Source organism: Pongo pygmaeus, chromosome 8, assembly GCF_028885625.2.
Source record: "Pongo pygmaeus isolate AG05252 chromosome 8, NHGRI_mPonPyg2-v2.0_pri, whole genome shotgun sequence".
Lineage (NCBI taxonomy): Eukaryota > Metazoa > Chordata > Mammalia > Primates > Hominidae > Pongo > Pongo pygmaeus.
Genome location: NC_072381.2, coordinates 65,199,084 through 65,218,965, shown reverse-complemented (window position 1 = coordinate 65,218,965; position 19,882 = coordinate 65,199,084). Strand labels below are relative to the sequence as shown.

The 19,882-nt window shown below is 41.5% G+C and overlaps 1 protein-coding gene and 1 long non-coding RNA gene across 16 annotated transcripts in view; one reads left to right on the top strand and one right to left on the bottom strand.

Annotated features, from left to right (window-relative positions):
* KCNMA1 (potassium calcium-activated channel subfamily M alpha 1) overlaps positions 1-19,882 on the bottom strand; it is a 768,905-nt gene that overhangs the window by 265,741 nt on the left and 483,282 nt on the right. The gene's annotated exons all lie outside the window — the stretch shown is intronic.
* LOC129006197 (uncharacterized) lies at positions 5,377-14,723 on the top strand. Its single transcript, XR_008491940.2, has 3 exons — positions 5,377-5,469; positions 12,266-12,432; positions 14,456-14,723. It is a non-coding gene; the product is annotated as an uncharacterized LOC129006197 (long non-coding RNA).

Genomic DNA, 19,882 nt, shown 5'->3' with positions numbered 1-19,882 from the left:
AGGTAAATTAGTACTATTTTCCATTGTGGAAAAAGGTAAAAAGGTTCCACAAAAACCCAAAAATAGAACTACCATACAATCAAGCAACCCCACCACCGGGTATATATTCAGAGGAAATGAAATCAACGTGCTGAAGAGATGTCTGCGCTCCCATGTTCTTTGCAGCACTATTCACAATAGCCAAGGTATGAAATCAACCTCAGTGTCCATCAACAGATGAATGAATAAAGAAAATGTGATATATATACACAATGGCATATTATTCAGCCATGAAAAGAATAAATCCTTTCATTTGCAACAATGTGGATGAACCTAGAGTTTATATTAAGTTAAATAAGCCATGCACAGAATGACAAATATCACATGATCTCACTCATATAAAAAAGTTGATCTCATAGAAACAGGGGCTGGGGCGGTTGGAGGGAAGGGTAGTTGGGTAGATGTTGGTCAAAGGATACAAAATTTCAGTTAAATAAGAGAAATAAGTTCAAGATATCTACTGTATAACATGGTGACTATAGTTAATAACCATATAGTATTCTTGAAAAATGCTTTAAAAAATTAAAAGAAACGCAAATTAAACAAAAATAAGTAAGCATTGTATTTCTTCTACTTAATAGTAATATATTTGAGTTTCACCTAGTGGAGATGACTCTACAATGAAATAGTCTTATAATTCAATTGTGGAATTATAAACTGATAAAACCTTTTCAGAAAGTAATTCAGCATTATTAATCAAAGTAATTCCATTTCTGGGAATATAGCCTAAGAAAATATAACAAAATATGGAAATATGCTACAGAAACAAAGATGCTCATTGCAAAATTGTTCATTAAGCAAGAAAAATAGAAAGCAGCTTAAAATCCAAAAATAGGTCTTAAGTCTGATACATCTTCTTTATAGGATATTATATATGCTCAAAGATAGTAACAAGGAAAATTTTTGATATAATGTTAAGTTAAAGAAGTAGAATGTCGAAATTAAAATAGCGATTACCAGGAGCTGAGGGGAGAGGAAAAATTAATTGTTTAATGGGTGTAGAGTTTCAACTTTGCAAGATCAAAAAGTACTGGAGCTCTGTTTTGCAACAATAAGATATACTTAACATTACTGAACTGTACACTTAAAAATAATTAAAATGGTAAATTTTATGTTATGTGTTCTTCACCACAATTTTTTAAAAATAGCAAACTGGAAATGCTGGAAAAAAAAAAAGAAGTAAAAGATGAAGTGCATGTTCCCTGTGATAAAACTATGAAAACTATAGGTATATGTAAAAGGAAAAAGTAGAAGAAAAGCATAAAATGATGACAGCGGCCATGTTACAAAGGCAGACGTTTTGGATTTCTTTATTATTCTTGAGTTTTTAAATTTTTTGTAATATTTATATCAAAATTTCTATTTGTATGCATAATTACTTATTGCTGTAGTCATAAAGTTAGTGGCAAGTCAGGACTGGAATACAGGTTTTCCTGGCTCTGAGCCCTGTACTCACGTGTAAGATTCAGTCACGTGAGACCATTGGCTCCAGGTGAGGAGGACCCCCTGCCAGGGCTGTCCCTTCAAAACTTGGTGCCCAGGGCCTGAACAACTAGGTGGGGCTCCTCCTGAGAACTATTGCTGTGGAATTTTAGCAATGACCAACCAGACAGATTAAGGGATCTTGAACTCCTTTCTCAGATAAAAGCAGAGTTACTGTACTGACAGAAATTGAGGGATAAACAGGTAAATGGTAACTCATTCACTGTTCAGGGTTCCTGTGATCCCCAGAGAGAAAAGACTCTGGAGATTCACGCATGTGAGGTCCCAGGAGAGGACAAGACAGAAAACACAACAGCAAACACATCCCAGCCCATGCCAGAAAGCCTGCCAGGGTTTTCCAATTTGCTATTTTCCATTCCCTTTCACTCCTTAATCTTTAAATCCAAAAAGCTGAAAGATTCCAATAAACCTCTGTCGTTTCCAATCCTTGCAGCCCCACGCAAATCCTGAAGAGCAATTATTTTTGTGGTGTCTGACAAAGTCATTGTTATCTGGCCTTGCAGCTCAGAGGGATCAAACCGAGGACAGGCATATCAGGGTAAACAGAGGATGCCCAGGAGCATGTGGAGGCTTCTTCAGGGTGGTCCCCTGCACCCTGCTGCCATCACAGGTCCCACCTCCCATCCCCAGCTTGGTCACTATGAGGACCACCTGCTTCTTAGCCCCACCACAGAGTGACTCTGAGCCTCTCCTTCCCAGCTGGAGAAAAAGGACCGTCTCGCTTCCTCTCAAATGCCCCTGGGCTTTTGTTCCCACAGTCAGAATGTGTGTTCTATAAACAGTTCTTACTTGTCTGATCTTTTCACCATCCTTTTCTTTGGTAATTGTTCAGGTTGTTTTTCTCCCTACTTTTTTTAATTTTTTTGAGACAGGGTCTTACTTTGTCACCCATGCTGGAGTGCAGTGGCACCATCACAGCTCACTACAGCCTCGACCTCCTGGGCTCAAGTGATCCTCCCGCCTCAGCCCCTCAAGTAGCCAGCCACCATGCCCGGCTAATTTTTTCTATTTTTTTAGTGACACAGTTTCACCATGTTGCCAATCCTGGCTCCCTACCTTAACCCAGTCCTGGTTCCTGTTCTGATAGATGCTCAACATCAGTTGATATTCAGACTGGGATTGTCACCCACCCATTCATTCATTCATTCATTCATTCATTCATCCACACGCATGCATGGAGACCCTGCTTCCACCACCCCTTGTGGTTTCAGATGCTGCAGCACAGGGGTGAGGCTCCTGCTTCCAGATCTTCTATTTGAATAGAGGAGCCAGTAAGTAGAGAAACACATTTTTTAAAAGTAAACAAATAGGACTTACTCACTTTACCTCTTTACTTTGTTTTAAAATTATTGAATTTTTTTAAGAGACAGTGTCTCATGGTCACCCATGCTGGGATGCATGATCATAGCTCACTGGAGTCTTGACCTCATGGGCTCAAATGATCCTCTCACCTCAGCCTCCCAACATGCTGGGATTATAGGCGTGAGCCATCTTGCCTGGTCTGACTTTACTTCTTAAATATATGTGAAATAACTTATCTTTTCCCTCTCCACTGCCAGAACTATGGTTCGCACTGCTGTTACCTCCATCTGGACCAAGAGCCCCATACAGATCTTGCTGCTTCACTTCTCTACCCCAGTCCCCCCAGGCCCCACCAGCATTCTCCAGAAAGCAGCCAGCATGGTCTTTTCAAATATCCATCAGATTACATTGCTCCCTGCTAAAAGCCATTACATGGTGTCCATCTCACTAAAATTACTTTCAGATTTCTTATCTCACTCTGGAAGGCTTTCCATGGTCTCTGCTCATTTCATCACCACTCTCCATGTCCTCACGCCCTGCACACAGTGTCTCTGCTCCACAAACATTTCCCAATTAATCCTCAGCTCTGGGTCTTCCCTTCTGTTTCTTTTCTTGGGAATGTTCTTCCCCCAGATCATTGCAAGATTGGCTCATGGAGGTCTTCTCTGACCACCCGATCTGGAGCCCAGTACTTTGCCGCCATTACCCATTCTTCTTTATAGGGTTTACTACAATCTAAAATGGTCTCGTTTGCTTGTCCAGGTGCCTGCCTCCTGCCCATTCCTCAGCAAACTATCTGCTCTATTGGGGCAGGTGTCTCACTCACTGGCTCACTACCGAGTGCACCCTCTTCTAGAACAGTGATGACTGGTACATAGTGAGTACTCACTACTGAAAATTAATAAATGCATTAATCCTTTCAAAGGAAAAGTAAGAAGGGTATTGGATACTAAGTTAAACCTGTGGTTTTACTCAATTATTCAACGTTTTCTCAGGAAATAGTGTATGTGCTCTTAGCTTAATAATTCCATCATTTGGTCTCTTCTCTCTAGTGGCTTTAATCCTGATTCTCTCCAAGGCCAGATGTTACAGCACAGAGCAGCTCTTCTCTGTGATGAAGGGAGAGGAAATATAACAATCTGGCCAGCTGATTCTAGGGTTATAGACACAGAAGCATGAATATTTAGATTCCAGGCATTTCAGCTGACAGAAACATTTTATATCAGTTCTAATGAAAAGGATTGACTAGGTTTCACTTATTGCTTGCTAACTGGAATTTTGTTAGGCACAATTACATAATGCAGAAGTATTTGAGCTGTGCCTACCCACATTAGAATCCTAAACTAGGTTTCAAAGGGACTACATTCCATGTTGAAGAAATTCCTAGTACTGCTAACTTTCCTGGAAATAAAAGGTATCCCTCCCTAAGACTGACACTTTTATGGCCAGAAATGTACATTTAATCTATTTGTTTTAAACTCTAATATATTATGGATGCCTAAATAAAGCCAAATGCCTATCAGAAAGCAGTTGAGAAAAGAAAATCTGCCTAGAAAACTATTCTTATGATCTCTGCTAGGTAAGAATAAAATGTACCACCCAAGACAGGCAAGACCACACTCCCATGGTCAAATGTAAGGACAGAAAATGAGCCACAACTCGCATTGTAGCCCCTGAAAAAAAAAATTATCGATAGGTCCAAATGCGTCTTCTAAAAATGCTGACTCACTGAAAATTATTGCCATTTAATAAATAGGAAGCAAGCTATTACATTGTTTGCCAAACTTTCTCCCACATTTCTGAAATATATTCTTTAATAGCTCAATAACATCTAGGAGCACTAGAGGCCAGTTAAATTCATCTAAAAAGGAAGGACAAGATTTCTGCCTCACCCAGCACATCTGCGTTGGGTGGGTATGCCAAGAAAATAGGAATCAAGGTGGCTATCACCTCTCCACTGGACAGGTCCCCAAATCCAGCCCAGAGGGAAAGCACTTTTTTTCCCAGGCAGCCTCCAGGAATACGGAATACTTTTGGAAGGAGAAGAGCCATGGACGGGTGAGTCCTTACCCCAGGATGCACAAACACTACAGCAAGACACCAATGACTGCCAGAAGTTCGGCGGTTCCTCCTTCTCCGGAGCAGCAGGCCCAGACTTCACCCGGTAGCCATTATGGAACAGGTCCCCCAGGGACTTCTTGCGGCGCCTGCCGGGTCTGTAAAGCTCTGTGCCAGTTCCGCTGGATGGGTTGTGGTACACCAGAATCTTACTGGGGATCATGGTAGAAGGAGGGAGATGGGCTAGGCTTTCGGCTCCCTTCCGTTCACTTCTTGCAGGAGCCAATGCTCTAGAAAGACCTGGAGGAGCCTGTGTTCCTCTGACCCGTGCTGCAAGCAGGTCCTTCTGTCCAGCGCAGTGTGGGTCACCAGCATCTATGTCCTGGTGGAGCCAATAGACACTCTCTCCTCCCTCACCCTCCAGTCCCTCTTGCAAGAACCCCGGCATGCTCGGGGCACTGGATGCACGCAGCCACATCAGAAAGGCCGTTAAGAGGGGCGGGGGAAGCGCTCTGATCCACGATGTCCTGCGAGCTGATCAATCAGCTTCACGCTGGAAATAACCATGTAAGCTCCTTTGGACATGGTTTAGGGGGATAAAAAGAGAAAAGGCTATAATTCCTCAAATCAAGTGGTATACAATAGAGTGTGAGAGAGGCTTCAGTTTGGGGCCCACTAAGTCGTTTCTTTTATTTTAGTAATCCTGCTTAACAACTGAGGACTCATAAGGAGGACTCCCTTAAAGGATGTGATGCCCAACGAGAGAAAAACTGAATTGTCCCACTCCTCCTGTCGTGGCCACCTCCCACCACTAACATAACCCAAATACGCAAATCCTCTGCTAATCCTACATACAGGACTGAGGAAGAAGAGGGATTCTGGGCTTTCCAGAGGAAGATGGGAGGAGACACTCATTAGACACTCAAAGAATGAGTGTCTCCTACTTCTTTGTCCACCCCCTACTTCTTTGTCCCATTGTTTTCAGCATCTTCTCTCATTACCAACCCCAGCCCCCTCTTAGTTCTCTGTTACAGGCTACATTATGGACGCCCTACCCCTGCCAAATTCGTAGGTTGAAGCCCAAACCCCAGTGTGATGGTATTTGGAGATGAGGGACTTTAGGGAGTGATTAGGTTTAGACAAGATCAAGAGGATCGGGCCCTCATGATGAGATTAGTGCCATTATAAGAAGAGAGACCAGAGAGTGTGCTCTTTCTCCCTCTCTGCCATGTCAGGACACAGTGAGAGGGCAGCCGCCTGCAAGCCAGAAAGAAAGCCCTCACCAGAACCTGACCATGCTGGAATGCTGATCTCAGATGTCCAGCCTTCAGAAGTGTGAGAAAATAAATCTCTGTCATTTCAGCCACCCAGTTTTTGATATCTTGTTAAGGCAGCCCAGAGTGACTATGACAGTCTCCCTTCCAAGGGTACTGAGTGTAAACAAAAACATGACACAGACAGAGAGAGGGGAAACATTAAAAATATAAACAGGAAAATATCCACATTCCACAAGTTGTTAGTTGAGGCTCCCCATAATTTAATCCCCACTTATTTTTTCAGACCTCTAGCAAGGCTAAAATTATTGGTAGAATTTTCAAAGCATAACATTTCTTCTCAATGTGGATTAGTTCATTCACCCGACCATGATGTACTGAGCATCTATTATGTGCCAAGCATTTTGCTGGGTACTGGGTATTTGCTGATTAACAGGAACAATGCATAAGTCCAGCCTTGGTGGCATTTATCGTATAATCAGAGAGTGAAACAATATATCATAACTGTAATTAACAATTTGGGTAAAGTGCTGTAAAGAAAAACGCTAAGTAGGCTGGGCGCAGTGGCTCATGCCTGTAATCCCAGCACTTTGGGAGGCCGAGGCGGGCAGATCATGAGGTCAGGAGATAGAGACCATTCTGGCTAACACGGTGAAACTCTGTCTCTATTAAAAAATACAAAAAAATTTAGCCAGGCGTGGTGGAAGGCACCTGTAGTCCCAGCTACTCGGGAGGCTGAGGCAGAAGAATGGCATGAATCCAGGAGGTGGAGCTTGCAGTAAGCCAAGATTGTGCCACTGCACTCCAGCCTGGGTGACAGAGGGAAACTCCATTAAAAAAAAAAAAAAAGAAAGAAAAGAAAAAAGAAAAAGGAAAAACTCCAAGTAGTTATCTGAGTATGTGTATGTGTATGTTACATAAATGTGTATCTGAGTGAATGTGTATGGAAAATGTGACATACGTATGAAAAAGGGCTTCACAATAATTCTGTATCCTAATGATACAGTAGCAGACAGCCAGGTAAAAAGATTATGGTGATGGCAATTTTTTTAGGCCGAGGGAACAGCATGACGAATATCTTGAAGAGGGAAGTAGATGGCCTGGTCCTGACTTGAAAGAAACTCAATGTGTTTAAAAAGAAATTGGTGGGAAACTAACTCTCCAACACCTAAAGTTGTCTGGAAATGATAGACATAACTACAGGTCCTACAAACACTAAGAGGATAATTTTAAAGTATTAGGAATAATATTATGTCTCCAAAACTTGACACCCTAATGAAATGAACAAATTCCTTTAAAAATACAATTTTCTCCAACTGACACAAGAAAAAATAGAAAATGTAAACAACTACATATCTGTTAAATAAATGGAAACTTCAACAAAAAACATTCCCACAAAGAAAATTTCAGGTTCAGGCAGTTTCCATTGCAGAATTCTACCAAATATTTATGGTGGAAATAATACCAATATTACACAAACTCTTTCAGAGACTGGAGGAAAAGAGAACCCAACTTGTTTTATAATGCCAGAATAATCATGACATTGAAACCTAATAAGAGTATTACAAAAAGAAAAAAAATTACAGAAAAAGATATGTCATCAACATAGATACAACAATCCTTAAATAAATACTAGTCAAATGAACCCAGCAGTATATAAAAAGAATAATACTTTAGAATCGAGTAAATAGAGTCTATCCCATGAGTAAAAGATCGGTTTAAAAAATGAAAATTAATTAATGTAATTCACCACATTAGAAAATTAAAAGAAAAATCATATGATCATTTTAATAGGCATCAAAAAGTAATGAAACTATGTTGTGTTAAGATAATGTGTTGTGCCCCCCAAAAAGACAAGTTGATTAATGAAACAGAGTTCTGAAATAGACCCATATATAGTCAATTGATTTACAACAAAAGCACCAATACAACTCATTGAGAAAAAGAAAGTCATCTCCACAAATGGAAGGAAAAACGGATATCTACAAAGGGAAAGAAATCAGTCTCAACTCTTACCTAACACAATCTACAAAATTAGTTTGAGATGGATCACTGACTTCAATGTAAAAGCTAAATCTGAAGCCTCTATAAACAAACACAGCAGAGTGTCTTGAGGACACTCAGATAAGCAAAGACTTCTTAGATAGGACACAAAAGGCATTCACATTTTTAAAAAGACTGATAAATTAAATATCAGTAAAATAAAAAACTTCTCATAAAAAGATAATAAATTAAAAGATAAGCCACAGATTAAGAGGAAACACTTGCAGTACATTTATATGACAAAGAACTTACAGAAATAAAAATTAAAACTACAACAAGGTGCCACCACAAATCCATTAGAATGGCTAAAATTTAAAAGTTGACATTATCAAGTGTTGGTGAAGAAACAAAGCAGCTGGCACCCTCACACGTTGCTAGTAGAAGTGTAAAATGGTGTATCTTCCTTTGGAAAACTGGCAGTTTCTTGTAATGTTAAATATACATCTATCCTATGACCCAGAGACTCAATTTCTAAGTATTTACCCAAGAAAAATAAAAATATATGTCCACAAAATCATTTGTACAAGGATGTTCATAACAGCTTTATTCAAAATAAGCCAAAGTTGGAAACAACCTAATGACCATCAACAAGGTGGTTTGATAAACAAATTGTGGTATATCCCATAATGGAATATTAGCAGCAATAAAATGGAAGAAATTATTAATGTATACAACAATATATACAAATATCAAAAATCTTATTTTGAAGGAAAGGAGCTAGTCAGAAAAGAGAATATCCTGCATGATTCCATTCATATAAAAATTGAGAGCAGACAAGACTAATCTATGGTGATTGAAGCCAAGATAGTGATTTTTCTATGTTCAGGGGAGGAGAGAGCAGATATTGACAGAAATGGGCATAAAGAAACATTCCAGGATAATGAAAATGTTCTCTATGTTGATATGGATGACAGACCATTTTACAGCGGTGCATATCTCTGTCAGAACTCACTGAATGCACCCTCAGGATCTATGCATTTTATTGCATGTATAATATACTTATTAAAAACATTGAGATGGGCTGCCATGTTAGATGGTATCTCCCTGTCAACAGAGATACTTAAACAGAGGCTGTTTGTACCAATTTAGAGAACACTAAAGTTTCACCTGATGCCTAAACAGAGATCATCTGCTGTAACCCTGTAAATTCCCTCCCAACTTCCAGTGGGCAGTATGGTATGAAACCCCAGCAACTCAGAGATGGCTGGTTTAATTGGAGAAGTGAAGGATTTGTATTCAGGCTCTGCCACCAGCAGCTGCACATCTGAGTAAGTTATGTAACTCCTAGCCTCATTTCCTCATCTCTGAAATAGAGATTATGACATCTACTTCACAGATGAACTATCCAGATTAAAAAAAATGATGTTTGCAAAGCTCTGCACAGGGTCTGACACTCAGCAAATTCTCCTCCAAAAATCTGCCAAAGCACTAGGGCCCAGTCAAACTGGCCTATATTCTGCCATCGAATGCCCCATCATCACTGGGCAATCTGGTCTCCTATTGTAAATAAAAACCCCACCTGTCTCCATGGGGCATATCTGCCAGCCTCTTCCTAGGACCCTATAGGTGTGGCAATAAATGTGGTCCCTGGAACCAGCAGCAGGGGATTTGGTTCCTGGCATCTCCACATACGAGCCACATGCTCTTGGAAGTTATTCCAACCCTGCCTCAAGTCTCTGACTCTTAAAATGGGAAACACTTTTCAAGATAAATCTGTTCATCACAAGAAAGGATTTCTTATAAATTTAAAATATTTAAAAGAGAATTCTATGCAAACGTATGCACACATACAAGTGAATGTGGGCCCATTTCTCTGGACATGTGTCTATTCCAAAAAAAACTGTCATAAACTGTATCCTCATTTTGCACTCCTCCCACCAGTGTGTCCCATGGTGCCACCTGGTATTGTCTGCCTAAAAGAATTCTAGGAGGGCTTCATGTGTCTCTGAAGTCATAGACCTTCATCTACCATCACTGGGAAAACTCTCTTGCTCCTCATCCTCTGCATTAGGCTTGTTTTTCTGAGACAGAAGTGGTCAGAGGAAAAGGACACTGGAATCCATTCATTCATTTAAAAATATTGACCAAGAAATGAACTCAGACGAAATTGACCTCTTCAGTGAAGTCATATCTAATTCCCTCAACCCTGTACAAAATAATAGTACATTTATTCAACAACAGATTTTCATTGAGTACCTATTTAGAAAAGAGACGGAATCTGGGCCCAGTGTTATAGGATTCAAATCCCAGCTCTGCCGTTAATTGGGAGTGAGCATTAGCAAGTTCCTCCAACTCAAATTATCTCAGTTTCCCCAACTATGAAATGGGAACAGTAATAGTAACCTACCTCATGGGGTTATTGTGAGGAATGAATTAATATCTATAACAGTTAAAATTGTCCTTGGCACATAGCAAATGTTCAGTCAGTGCTTGCTATGATTATTACTAGGAGCCAGATACTGGGCTAACCATATTGGGGATACAAATGTGATTTGCTCTAAATCTATCCTCAAAAAATGTACAGTCTTGAGGAGCTGTTTACAATCTACATTTGTATTTAGCTAAGATAGGAAAGATGACTATCTACATAATTTTAGGGGACGATTCACCAGCTCCCAAAAGAAATTAGCCTTCTTCTCTTCCTTGTTTATTGGTGCCTAAAATCCCCCCATAAGACAGCAGCATTACCCAGGAAGAAAAAACTGTGCTTTGGGGTCAAATGGATGTAAGTTTGGACCCTGGCTCTGCTCCTGATGCACTGAGAGAAGCTGGCTGCTTATATGAAACCTGAAAGCCTATGACTGCATGTGAAAAATAAAGATGAGAAGCTGGGTGCGGTGGCTCATGCCTGTAATCTCAGCACCTTGGGAGGCCAAGGCAGGCAGATAGGTTGAGGCTAGGAGTTTGAGACCAGCCTAGCCAACATGGCGAAACTTCGTCTCTTCTAAAAATACAAAAATTAGCCAGGTGTGGTGGCCCACACCTATAGTCCCAGCTTCTGAGGAGGCTGAAGCAGGAGAATCGCTTGAATCCAGGAGGTGGAGGTTGCAGTGAGCGGAGATGGTGCCACTACACTCCAGCCTGGGTGACAGAGCAAGACTTCATCTCAAAAAAAAAAAAAAAAAGAAAGACAAAGAAAGAAAGAAAAAAGATGAGAATTATGCCTCTAAGGGGCTGTGACAATAAATTGATCTACGTGTGTTTTAAAATGCCTTTCACACAGAATATGCTACATAATCACTCATTCCTGGTCTCCTCCAGAAGTCCCTGCACTTGGCCTCTCTCTCTCAGGTGTAATGGATTGGTCCCTATTGAAATACATTTCCTTTTGGGAGTCATTTATCCCTCAGTTAGAAAGAAGTATTGACCATGGGGAAGGGGGACTGTGAAGCCACCTGGGCATGGCAGAGGGGGCCAGGCAGAGGAGGGAGCACAAAAGAACGAACAATGAAGCACATAGAGAAATAAAACCTAACTCGACTTGCAAGCCAGCGATGGCCCTATTTTTAGCTGACAAGTGAGTAATCTGATATGTGTGACTTGAAACAGGGAACACAAACATCAAGGCTGAATCTGTGACCAGGCACATATAACTTGTACTATAACTTATTCCCAGAATTCTAGACTGTTTGAATTAAGTGTCTGCAGGTCACTTCTTCACACACTTACTCTTATTAAGTTTGGGAACTAGAAGCCTGTGTCATTTGCACAGGTCTCAAGTTACAAGGGAAAAAGATGCTTTGCTTTGGTCTCTGGTTTGACTATTCCAAAGAATCTTTCCTAATCTCCAATTCATCTTTGTCTCCCACCCCACCGGCCTCCCTCCCTCCTTCCCTTCCCCCTGAAAGCTAACCATCAGAGGGGTGGAGTAGCCTGTAATTCAGCCCATTCTTCCCTCATCCCTTTCCCCTTCATCATCAGCTAGCAATGAAAGTCACTATCCTCTTGGACCTCCCATTTCTGGGCATTGTCTGTCCCAGAACCCCATGCAGGACGTTGGAGACAAGTGAATCTAACCTCGTCCAATCTCCCTCTTCTTCCCCAAGACAAAAACCTGAACTCAAAGAAGAGAACTGGAATAATCCTCCCTAATCCCACTTTCCATGGTGAGCCCCAGCCAGGACGCTGACACATGGCCCCAACTTTTTCTCCTGCCTGATGTCTGGACCCACAGCGGACAGATGGTGGTCCCTGGTCACCGAAGTACCCACAGGTTTGATTTTTGAGACTTTTATCTCTGTTGACTACAGGGAGGACCTGAATCAGTTTACATGGTTAAGATAAAAGCGCCATGTACAAGGATAAAGCAGGACAGGGCCCCCACCACCTAAAAGTAGAAGGGATGGGGATTGCCAGGCAGCACCTGCCACCACCAGGAAAAGACTGAGAAAGGGACACTTCAGGCACAACATGTAAGGAGGTGCTCCTTTTAGGACTGACCCTGCCTTTGCATAGCCCTGGGAATGAGCCACCCTCACGTTTGCACCAAGGCCTCTCTCTTGCCTCATCCTGCACCTGCCATGAGTTTACTACTGAGCTCACCTCTGAAATTGGCTCTGCATTGCCCGTCACCTATGGCAAGAGAGAAACAACTAGGTTATGATTATTGTAAACTGAGGAAACCTATAAAGCCAATTCAGAGATCAACTCTATCCTAAAATTAAATTCAAGCCGAATTTTTGTGCCAGCGGCTTTGAATAAAGACTGAAGAACACGGTGAGTTATATCTTCAATTACAGTTTACAAAGAACAGAGGTACTCCTTCCAAAAGGGGACTCTTGATTTAGCTCTCTATAAGGACAGAAAGCATAGCACTGAATCCTGGGTCAGCAAAAACATTTTCACAAGGGCCTCAGGTATCATGAGATTTAGCTCTGTTTAATTCTGATGCTCAACATTAATTTAAGGAAAATGAAGTACTTGTTTTGGGGGGGATTAATTTGCTACCAGGCACACCTCAGCTGTGTTTTGTTCTGAAGCTCTAAATTAGCACCAGGATCAACCTGGATAATCTAAATCAGGGGTTGGCAATTTTTTTCTTTAAAGGACCAGATCATAAATATTTTGGGCTTTGTAAGCTGCACAATCTCTATTGCAAGTGCTCAATGCGGCCATTGGAGTGAGAAAACTAGCCAGAGATGATACAAAAATGAATGAGCTTGGCCTCGTTCCAGTAAAACTTTCCTTCCAAAAATAGGTGATGGACCAGATATAGCCTGTAGGCCATAGTTTGTCAACCTCTGATGTAGCTGACATCTTGAAACAAGGAAGGAATGTTTAATTTGAGAACAGGTACTTCCACATTTCACAAGGTAGAAATCTGTAAATAACAACATTTGGAAGTTCCTTCTGTTTCCTGCAACACTCACTTTAGAACCTAATATCATGCTATTTTTATTGCTCTGGCTTAATTCAGTTATATAGAAATCATTTCTATTCAAACAGACGATGAAATCCTTGAGGTCAAGGTCTCTGTCCAACTTATTTGTGTATAATCCATCGTGCCTAGCACAGCTGGGAACTTTGCACTTGCTTAAAGTGTTTTCTTCCCTTTCTGAAGGAGAGTGATTCACATCTCTGCTTTTGACATGCAAGGACTTGACGATCTATTTAACCTAAGGGGAGAAAGAGTCTCTTTCAAAGAATGGATTGTCATCCCCTTCTCCCTGCCCCTGCCATGTACATTATGCTTCTAATCAGTCTGGAATAAAGCAATGTCATGGGCATAAACTAATTTCTTCCAATCTAAAACAAGTTAGCAAGTCTCATTTTGTAATTCTAAAGTCTTCAGCTCATGTGTTTATTTCAATATTTTTTCCTATAAATAAATGGCTGTGTGACTTGTCTCCTTCTTTGTGTTCATATCCCAATGTCCAGTGTAGAGTGGCCTTCACTAAATATGTGTAGAAGGAATGAGGAAATGAATGCAAGATGGGTTTAGCTCATAAACCCTTTGCTTTGTTAGAGGCCTTTGCCAACTCTTTTAGGCAGTTACAATATTCTGATGGGCAAGACGTTGTGATGTTGGGCTGCCTGGTCAAACCCATGCCTAGTGAAATAATCCGTTTCCAATCTCAGCCTGCATCCTAACCCCAATTTGTCCCTGAGTGCAAGGTCACCGATCTGAATTTGAATGGCAGGCTTTGTTGACCTAACAACTCTGTTAGGCTCACCCATTTCTGCATACTACTGGTGAGTGACAGAGGATGGACACTGAAATCTCCATCTTTTCATAGAACCTGTGCAAGAGGCACAAAACCATCTGCTTAGTGGTCATGTGGCAGCAGACAGTATCTCAGAAGTCCTCGCAGCATGTGACTTCACTGATGAAGATGGATCACACCTGAGCAGGGATTCTTGATCTCTGCAAAACAGCTCATACACAACAGGAACAATCTCACAGATAAGAAAAACTCCAGAAGTTGGTCTCGGGCTATGAAAATGTCTGCCACAATATGATTTATGTGAAAATAAATAAAGTGGGTCTACTACTTTATCATTAGCAATAAGTGGATTCTTTCTTCCTGCCACAGACAAACTGAGGATGTAAATAAACACCACACTCGCATTGTTGCTTATGCTGTTGTTCTTCACCCACTGCCTGAGGTGTAGGTTTGCAAATAAAATCAAACCATCATTATTCTGGACTGATTATCCAATTAGAGGATGAAATAGGCCAGCCCTGTCTTCCTTCTTCTTCCATCAAATGCCGTTCTTGTAGCCATTTCACTGACAACATGAGGGGCCAACAGAAGAAATAAACAGGCATAAATCTCAAACCCAGGAAATTTATGTGAGCAAAGGGAAAGAATCCAGATATATAAAATGAATTAATCATCAATAAGTCACCACATCCCTATTACATGGTAAGTTCTTTTCTGGGAGCTGTTAGGGCCAGAAAGGGACTGTAAGACAGTTCCTGCTTTAAAGAAGTACAAACAATCACCAAAAATAAAAGCAAAACTGAAAAACAGCAAATAAATAATCATAATCATTTATCAGAACCAACTATGGACTATGGATAGTTTAAAAGTGCTGAGAGCATAGCCCACATGGCAGAAGTGCATACATAATGCAAAACCTTACATTGGCTGACAATTTCAACTTCCTTTCATGATCATTCTTCTATCAGAACCGCTGAGAGAGATAAAGAAGATAATAATAACAAAAGAACTTCAAGTTTCTGGTGGTTCTAAGTAGGTTCTAGTTTCAGGAGTATTCCAACACACTATGTTACCTTAGACAAGTCATGTTCTCTCTTTGTGATTAGGTTTCTCATCAAAAGGAAGGAAAGAAGGAAGGGAGGAAGAAGGGACTGGGAATGTTGGTAATAGATAACCCCTAATATCCCATTCAGATCAAATTTCTATAATTATAATGTGGCTCTCTGCCTCTGGAGGTCACTCATCAACAAAGAAATATAACTTTAAAAATAGCCGAAGTAGGAAAAATAACAATCATTCTCATAAATCTGCAGTTTCTTTCTCTCTCTCTCTCTCTTTCTTTCTTTCTTTCTTTCTTTCAGATGGAGTCTTGCTCTGTCACCAGGCGGGAGTGCAGTGGCGCGAGATCAACTCACTGCAACCTCCACCTCCTGGGTTCAAGCGACTCTCCTGCCTCAGCCTCCCAAGTAGCTAGGACACAGGTGACAGTCACCAGGACCAGCTAATTTTTGTATTTTTAGTAGAGATGGAGTTTCACCATGTTGGTCAGGATGGTCTTGATCTCTTGACCTTGTGATCTGCCCCCCTCGCCCTTCCAAAGTGCTGGGATTATAGGCACGAGCCACCGCACCTGGCCATAAATCTGCAGTTTCTATAGCTACTTTGCAACTATGAACAAATGCTAGTGTACACAGAAAACTCCCTCCCTCCTGTAAGCTTCTTATGCATGCCACAGACTCTGGCCTCCCAGCTGGGCCAGATACATTTGAATGCTGGAGCACTCAGCCGATTAAGATACCTAATTTCTGAATGATCCCACTCACACCAGGAGGACAGTGTTTAGAGCAAGATATTACACCTCAGTGGACTCACCTTGTAGAATGATTTCTTTTTATAAATGCTAATTGCAACTCACTAATTAAGAGAGATGTTACACTGGGCAGGAAAATCATTGAGTCAGGAAATCTTGCAATTTTCTCTAGCATATTTCATGAATCAAAAGTCTTGATCTGATGCAGTTTTTTCATGGCCTAGAGGGCAGAATAGGAGCTGAATACCACAGCTTCTCTTCGTAAGTCTGGTAAGGAAATGGACCCCCAGTTTAAAAGGGAGTCAAATGTCCATCCTGGGAGAATTAGCAGAGTATTGTGGTTAAGGGCAGAGGCTTTGAAGACAGGCCTGGACTAATTTATTTTTGCCTACTGTTTAGGACAGAAGGTCCAAGACTGTCTTTTTCATCTTGTCGTCTCAGCATTTAGGATAGCAAGGGGCACATAGCAGGTGCTAAATAAATGTGTTGTGAAATTTAAGTCCTGGTTCTACCATGCATAAGCTATTTCCTAGAGTACCTTCCATAACCTCTTGGAGACTCTTTTGTTTTTTTTTTTTTTTTTTTTTTTGTGTGTGTGTGTGTGTGTGTGTGTGTGTGTTGTTGCTGTTGTCATTATTTTGTAAAATGGGATGTCTCAGGTGGGGTTCCTCTGCAGGAGAACCTGAGAAAAGGATTTAATTACAAATAGTTAACTTGGGAAGTGATCTCAGGAAACACCAGTAAGGGAACAGGGAAGTGGGGAGGAGATGGGAAAGCATTCATGAAGAGTTTGTTATCAAGCATTTATCACTGTGGGCAACTAAAGGAAAATCCCACTGGGGTACTCTGGGAGCCAGGGTCTACACATTGCTTTATGTGTAAACGGAAGAGCCTTCCCACTGTGGGGTGAGGGGCTGGGGTATTGATCCATCACCTCCTGTTGGTCATTGGTTGAGGGGATATTAAGTCCCTAGCACTTACGACCTGTAGGCAGGCCCACAAGCAAGCTTCAGTGACTGGAGAAAGTCCTCCGGGAAAGAAATGCAGATGCTGGCAATTCAAAATCTAGCCACCTGCACTATAGGTAAGGGCAAGGGGGTCTGGGTTGTGGTGACAGGCACCAACAGAGCCAGCCTCCCAAGAATAATAAAACCTATGTCTTAGGTTGATGTGAGGCTTAAATGAAGCAGTGGATTGGAAGGACTGATTGCGACCCTGCACACTGTACCTCCATTCACTGAGGGCTTCCTGCTGTCATGAGAACATGGAAAATGTGGTGCTCCCCCACTAAGGCCCCTGGAGCCATGCGTCAGGTAGAATATAGTCTCAAGGGCATCTTGAGACCTTACAGATCCAGAGAAATGCCACTTCCTAGCCTTGGAAACTGACAGTGCACACTAGCATATGAAAGGCTCTGAGGATTCTTACGGTTAAGAAACTCTTTAATTAAATGAGGATTTCCCAAACTTACTTGAGCACAGAGTTCTCTTTCCAAATAATGCGTGCTAACTTTCAGTGTAATCCAACACTCCATGAAGCACATTTTGGGAAAAGAAGGCCTGAGACTGGTGAATTTTACCCAGAAAAGCATTCCATAATTTCCAGCTCACCCCCAAAATTCTGCTGACAAATATGTTTCCTTAACTATACCCAAATCTTCTGATTTCATCTTCTTTTTTTCTTTTCGTTTTTGTTTTTTGAGACAAGGTCTGACCCTATTGCCCAGGCTGGAGTGCAGTGGCACCATCTTAGCTCACTGCAACCTCAGTCTCCCGGGCTCAAAGGATCATTTCACCTCAGCGTCCTGCATAGCTGGGACTACAGGCATGCACCTCTACATCCAGCTAATTTTTTGTATTTTTTCTAGAGATGGGTTTCACCATATTGCCCAGGCTGGTCTCAAACTCACAAGCTCAAGCACCTCCGCCTCCCAAAGTGCTGGATTACAGGCATGAGCCACCATGCCCAGCCTCACCTCCTTTTTTTGATGAACCCAAACCCACCCTGATGATTTCTTTATTCTTCATTTCTCAGATTCATACTGGTTTTCACGTGTGATTTGAAATTATTTATGGGAGCTGCATGAGCAACTTACATCCTGGAGTTTACAGGTATTGCAACCTGCCCAAAGTTGCTGAGTGCTCACCAAGTCCTGCTTCTCTCAGAGGCAGCATTACCTAATGGACAGGAGTCTCCAGGCCCAGCTCTGTTGCTTATTAACTTTCCCAATGTCACTTGTAAAATGAGAAAATGTCTCTTGTTCACAGGTGATATAGTTAGGCTCTGTGTCCCCATCCAAAATCTCATCTTGAATTGTAATCCCCATAATCTCCACATGTCATGGGTGGGACCAGGTGGAGGTAATAGGATCATGGGGGCGGTTTCCCTCATGCTGTTCTCGTGCTAGTGAGTAAGTCTCAAGAAAGCTGATGGTTTTATAAGCATCTGGCATTTCCCCTGCTTGAACTCACTCTGTCCTGCCACCCTGTGAAGAAGGTGCCTTCTTCTCCTTTGCCTTCCATCATGATTGTAAGTTTCCTGAGGCCTCCCCAGGCATGTGGAACTGTGAGTCAATTAAACCTCTTTCCTTTATAAATTACCCGGTCTCGAGGATTTCTTCATAGTAGTGTGAGAATGGACTAATACGACAGGTTACTATAGAAATTGAATGAATTACAGCACAAAACATCCAGCACTGTGCAGCCACCAACTAATGCTCAATGAATGACGCTTGCCTTTCAAATTTCTTCCTCTAACCACCCCTAGCCCTGATTCCAATTCTTCATTACTTACTTAGATAATTGTCATATAAAGAGAAAATGGAATGATGAAAGGGAAAGACTGTTGCCTGAACAATTCAGGCCACTTAGTGAGTATCTATATCCGTATAGACAGCTGTGTAGCTACCTCTCTACAGGTAGGTACCTTAATATGCAATGTCCATCTGTATCTATATAGAGATACAGACATATAGAGGCAAAGGTATTTCATGCAATAAATATTTATTAAGCACCTACTGGTGCCTGGCATTGCTCTGTGCTGGACGAAAATACTGAATAAGACAGACATGATCCCTGCCCACAAGCAGGTTACAGCCTAGTAGTACAGACAAGCTACATCAAGAAACAACTAAACAGTGAAGCAAACAAACAAAAAATTACCAATTGCTTCAAGCAAATGCTTGTATAAATTGCTACAAAACACACAAATTCCAGTGAGGGACACTTTAGACTGTGTGGCCACAGAGGCCTTTCTAATGAGGTGATAGATCAGTGGAGAACTGAACAGGGAGAGTGGGCCATGCAGGTGATGCAGGGGCAAGTGCCATCCAGTGGAGCGGGTTGCTGCCTGCCATTGCTGAGGCAGGGAGAAGAAGCCTGGGGGATGCAAGAGAAGGCAGAAGCTCTAAGGCCATGGCAGGCTTTATGGGCCGTAAGGAGGTCTTGGTTTCCATCTAAGAAAAAGGAAAAAGTTTAAAGAGGTGGGCCACAAAAGCAGACTGAAAAAGGGTTGACATTTTAAAAGATCCCTGCAAACAACTAAAGAAAGGAGATGAGTGTGAAATTCTCAGAGAATTCTTTCCTGCCTGCTATTGATCTCCAAAAAGTGTGATTCTATAACAAGAGCAAACATTGACGGTGAGTCAGATGCCTCTTTTATCATTTTTAAATCACTCATTTTATTCCCAC